The 5,765-nt window shown below is 44.8% G+C and overlaps 1 pseudogene; it reads right to left on the bottom strand.

Moving 5' to 3' along the window:
- Positions 1-3,570: 3,570 nt before the first annotated feature.
- Positions 3,571-5,542, bottom strand: LOC136526736 (ninja-family protein 4-like; annotated as a pseudogene).
- Positions 5,543-5,765: the final 223 nt, after the last annotated feature.

The raw sequence follows: 5,765 nt of genomic DNA, 5'->3' as shown, positions 1-5,765 counted from the left end.
TATTTATCCAATTAAAGAAAGATCGGAAGCATTGGATAAATTCAAAATATTTAAAGCTGAAGTTGAAAATCAGCACAATAAGAAAATCAAGATAGTACGATCAGACCGAGGTGGAGAGTACTATGGGCGACATACCCCATATGGCCAAATTCCTGGACCATTCGCAAGGTTTCTACAGGAAAATGGCATAGTTGCTCAGTACTCCACACCGGGGGAGCCTCAGCAGAATGGAGTGGCTGAAAGACGTAACCGTACCTTAATGGATATGGTAAAAAGCATGATGAGTTACTCCACATTACCGATTAGTTTATGGATGGAGGCACTGAAAACCGCCATTCACATACTTAATCGAGTACCAAGTAAATCGGTGCCTAAAACACCGTATGAATTATGGACAGGAAGGGAACCCTCACTTAACCATTTGCGTGTGTGGGGCTGTCCAGCTGAGGCAAAAGTGTTTAACCCAAACATAGGAAAGTTAGACTCCAAGATAGTTAGCTGCCATTTTATTGGCTATCCAGAAAATCGAAAGGATATCGCTTTTATTGTCCTGACAGACATACGAAGATTGTAGAAACAAGACACGCTGTGTTCTTGGAGGATAACATGATCAGGGGGAGCATGGTAGCACGAGAAATCAGCCTATAGGAGAAGCGGGTACATGTACCCACTCCGATGGTTGAAGAACCATTCTTCACGCTACCTGCTGCTGTTGCACCGATAGTGCAGGACACTGTAGTGCCAACACCTGTTGCAAGTTCTCCCGTGGCGACAATGAATGAACATGAGGAACCTGTCCTTGAGGAACCTATCCTTGAGGAAACTATAGAACCAAATGTTGCACATGAGGAAGAACAACAACAGCCCAATGTGGAACAAGTGCCGGAGGCACCTAGAAGGTCTCAAAGAATAAGACGATCAGCTATTACTGATGACTATGAAGTTTATGAAACAGAAGAATGTTAGATGGGGGATGATCCCACCTCATTTGAAGAAGCCATAAGAAGCGACCACTCATCAAAGTGGCTTAAGGCCATGGAAGATGAATTGAAATCAATGAGTACCAATAAAGTTTGGGACTTAGAAAATATTCCTAAAAGAGCCAAAACAGTAGGCTGTAAATGGGTCTACAAAACGAAATATGACTCCCAAGGGAATATAGAAAGATTTAAAGCGCGACTTGTGGCAAAAGGCTTCACGCAAAGAGAAGAGATTGATTACAATAAGACGTTTTCTCCAGTCTCATGTAAAGATTCCTTCAGAATTATAATGGCACTTGTAGCCCACTATGACTTAGAGTTACATCAAATGGATGTAAAGACGGCTTTCCTAAATGGGGATTTGGAAGAAAATGTTTATATGGCACAACCGAAAGGTTTTGTCGTAAAAGGAAAGGAAAATATGGGATGCCGCCTGAAGAAATCAATCTACGGATTGAAACAAGCTTCAAGGCAGTGGTATTTGAAGTTTGATAGAACGATAAAAGGTTTTGGGTTTGAAGAAAATGTTGAGGACAATTGCGTTTATGCAAAGTTCAGGAATGGAAAGTATATATTCCTAATTTTGTATGTGGATGATATCTTGCTTGCTAGCAGTGATATCAATCTACTAATGGAAACGAAGAAATTCTTGTCCTCGAACTTTGATATGAAAGATCTCGGTGAGGCCTCGTTCGTTTTGGGAATAGAGATTCACCGAGACAGGAGAAAAGGGGTTCTAGGATTATCGCAAAAGGCATACATAAAAAAGGTCCTGAAGAAATTTAGTATGCATGCGTGTAGTCCTTTACCTGCTCCTATAGTCAAGGACGATAGATTTGGGGAACATCAGTGTCCCAAGAACCGATATGAAATTGACCGAATGAAAGCGGTACCGTATGCTTCAGCTGTTGGAAGTTTACAATATGCTCAAGTGTGTACACGCCCTGACTTAGCTTTTGTTACCGGGTTACTTGGCAAATATCAAAAGAATCCAGGATTGAACATTGGAAATTAGTGAAGAAAGTCCTACGTTATTTGCAGGGCACAAAAGGCCTTATGCTTACGTATAGAAGATCTTATTCCCTGCAGATAGAGGGGTATTCAGATTCTGATTATGCGGGAGACAAAAGAAAATCCACGTCAGGATATGTATTTACTCTCGCAGGAGGGGCTATATCGTGGAAAAGCTCGAAACAAACCGTAACTACATCCTCGACAATGTATGCCGAGTTTGTAGCATGCTATGAGGCAACGGGGCAGGTGAACTGGCTGAAGAAATTCATACCCGGATTGAAAGTGATTGATGATATAAATGAACCACTGCGATTGTATTGTGATAACAATCCAGCGGTACAGTACGCTCACAACAATAGGTCAAGTGGTGCTGCCAAACACATTGACATAAAGTATTATGTTGTGAAAGATAAAGTTCGGGATCATATAATAAATCTTGAGCATATAAGTACAGAGAAAATACTCGTGGATCCGCTCACAAAGGGCTTACCACCCAACGTGTTCAGAGAACATGTAGCCGGCATGGGTTTAAGAGAATTGTATTATGGCTGTTAGTCTAACGGCACTAATTGCTGTGACGATGGGACAGTTCTATGCACTAATCTGTGATAAAATAGGATGAAAGCAAGAAAAATATGAATTGAAAGTTTTGAGTATGAAATTAAAGAACGAAGAATAGATGAGAGATCAAGGGGGAGAATGTTAGGATTGATCTCCCACCAGTTAGGCCCAACGGCCTAACTGGGCCTTGTCCTCGCGCCCTGATCGGGGGCGCCCAACCCTACATGGTTGGTGGGCCCCCGTCGCACAGCGCTATAAAGGAAGGTGGGGGCCGGGGCTCGCAGTACGAGGTTCACCGCGCCGCCAGTCACCCCACCGACATCCTAAACCCTAGACCCGATCGAAAGTAGGGGCGCTGCCAGCGACGGGAAGCATCACCGACGCCGGCAACGCCACCCGACGCACACGCCGCCGCCGAGGACGCCACAGCGCCGACTCCCTCTCCACCGACCATCGCTGCCGGGGCGCAGATGGCGTCCGTCAACGAAACCCCGGCCGGAGCTTCAACAACTACGGCATTCGATGGTTTGCGACCTATCACCCCTCTCTCTCTCTCTCTGTGAAATTCGAATACTCTATTACTATGCTAAATATCCCGATCCGATGAACATACCTAAGAACACTAACCTAACATATATAAGCTTAACATGCTCCAGCCTCTACAGCTGAAATACATATGGATGGCTCACCCTTTTCTAAGTACTGGACTACTGGTCTAAGTTATTCAGGCAGTAAAGTGATTGGAGCTATATATGTGCCTGCGTGAAGTCATGGCCGCTAACACTCTATCGTGAGCTTCGTTTTCTGCAGGAACACCTACATACAAGAAAAAAAAAATGTTGCAGGCTTAGAAAGGATCAGAACATTATCAACAGGTTATGTTAACATAATGCCCAAAAATTTAATCGGGCACTGCACCACAAACACAATATGATGATGAGATTCTACTCTAACGCTAGGCTAAAGGCTGACTCTTCAGAACACTTGCTGCACGGGGCTGCTGGCGAAGCAGGGTTCACAGGGTCGGGGTAGGGCTCATGACAATGTGTCGCAGCGGGTTATCTACCTTGCCGTTGCCGGCTCCGGCGTGGTGCACAAACTCCGAAGGAGTAAGGAAGCTTCCATGGCAGATGCATACGATTTTCACCTCTTCTCCTTCCCTGTATTTATACAGGAAGCCTTCGACCCTGTTGCCATTGGGCAGCCCCTTGATGAACACGCCCGGCATCTCCTGCATCAACCGCCTTTCCACGTCCCCCCATGCTGTTTGCCCTTGCAGCACAGCAGCCCTGCCTAAAATGCTTTGATCTCCCTTGGAACCAAGGGTTGCTGCTGTTCTGGGAGCCGGAGACGAAGGCGTCGGTGGACTTGCTACCGTCAACCTCCTTATAGCTTCACCGGAGGAGGGAATAGATGATGACGAGCTGTGCTCCTTAGTGACGGCTGTTCCAAAAAAAATAATCAGGAATGAGTATAATATAGAGCTTAATGATAACAAACCAAAAAAAAATCCAATGAGTATAATATAGACGTAAATAGCATTGATCTTTGGGCCCAAAGTCCTAATTTAAGGGCAAATATCAATCCAGTTCATTCATGTATTATTACACCTGTGGTGCATTGGCAAGATTCATGTTTTTGGAAGCATGGGAAATGGATACTAAGAATACCTAAACGCTGTACTTAACAAACAAAAGGGGATACCTTTGAAGGCTGAGTTTGGCTTCTTTCCAATTGCTGACAAACTATCTTGTGATGTAATTGTAGCCTGGTACTTTGGGGGATGCCCCTTCGCCAGATGCTTGCCACTGCCATCATTTTCGTTATTGCCCAGAACAGCTTCATCACAACTTACTAATTTTTCAGTGTGTGCATTCATCTCCTCTGGAATCTGCCCGGCCGCTTCTTTCGAAGTGCTGCAAGTGAGAGAGTTCCTCCTCAATCCTTTTCTTCTTAACCTCGAGTCTCTTCAGACTCTGTGCTTCTTCTTAACCTCGAGTCTCTTCAGACTCTGTGCTTCCTTACGTTTCTTCCATTCTTCATTGCCAGCAGCCTCTGTGACAGCAGGGAGTGAACTAGTCCTCATGAGGGTGCCACTGCCTGCAATATTCAGTAAGTATTTACAGATATTGGGAATCTGTGAAAAGCTGTTGATGTTTATTTCAGGCAACACTGACTCACTGAGACATTCGATTTCTCAACATGTGATTGTTACCTTAAAACATGTATTCTTTCTGTTTATTTACATTGCCATTAAAATTTTAACAAATCTACATAGTAACTTAATTAAAAACCAATTAGCAAAACTACAATTTTTTGAAAGTACTTTAGACACACATCTGTGCATATTGCTTCTGCACATAAGTATTCATGGAAATATCAAATACTCTACTAAACTTCAAACTGTTAGTGCATCACACAGGTAACTACTAATCTTTTCTCAGAGATATTTGATGAGAAATACACACCTATAACAGAAAGAATGACTGAATCAACATAGTTCTCTGCAATAAAATATTATGCCGCCTACTTAACACAGTTTTGGAAAATAGTTCGCAATTACTACCATTTACCAAAGCGGTCACAATCGGCACTGCTAAGCACGGAATCTTAGCCAAATTAACTATCAAGGGTAGCAAAATACTAAATAAAGATAGTATAAACCTCACAAAGAGAAGCCGCACGCACCTTGCAATCTCTGCCCATCACCTTGCGAAGAGGCAGAGGAAGGGCTCCCGCTTGCCCGCGGGAGGGCGGGCGGCGCCGGCACCTCCACCGGCGTCGCCATCATGGCCGACTCAGACGACGACCGGGGGAGCTTGTCCCCCTTCCTAGCGATCCCGAACAGGCCGCCTAGAGACAGCCCAAGACTGAGGTCTACCTCCTCCTCCATTTCCTCCCGAAGTTGCCCCCGGCTTCTGCTCCGGTGGCGGCGCGTCGTCTCCCTTGCCGATCCCGCACAGGAAGTCCCTCAAAAATCCCTCCATCGCGAGCGTAGGCTTGTATCACAAATAATGTTTTAAATAGCGGGCTAATAATGGAATATATCGGGCTATAGCAGGATATAGCGGCTAAATTGTACACAAACTCAAATAGCGGCATACTGTCTCAAGAGGCTATAGCGGGTCATTTAAAACTATGCTCAAGAAGCCTCGGCGGTCAGCAGCGTCCAAGAAGCGCTTGCGAGACGGGCAAGAGCTGAGCGACGCC

This window comes from Miscanthus floridulus, chromosome 19, assembly GCF_019320115.1.
Source record: "Miscanthus floridulus cultivar M001 chromosome 19, ASM1932011v1, whole genome shotgun sequence".
NCBI lineage: Eukaryota > Viridiplantae > Streptophyta > Magnoliopsida > Poales > Poaceae > Miscanthus > Miscanthus floridulus.
Note: the sequence above shows the minus strand (reverse complement) of the source record. Positions and strands in the feature narration are given on the sequence as shown.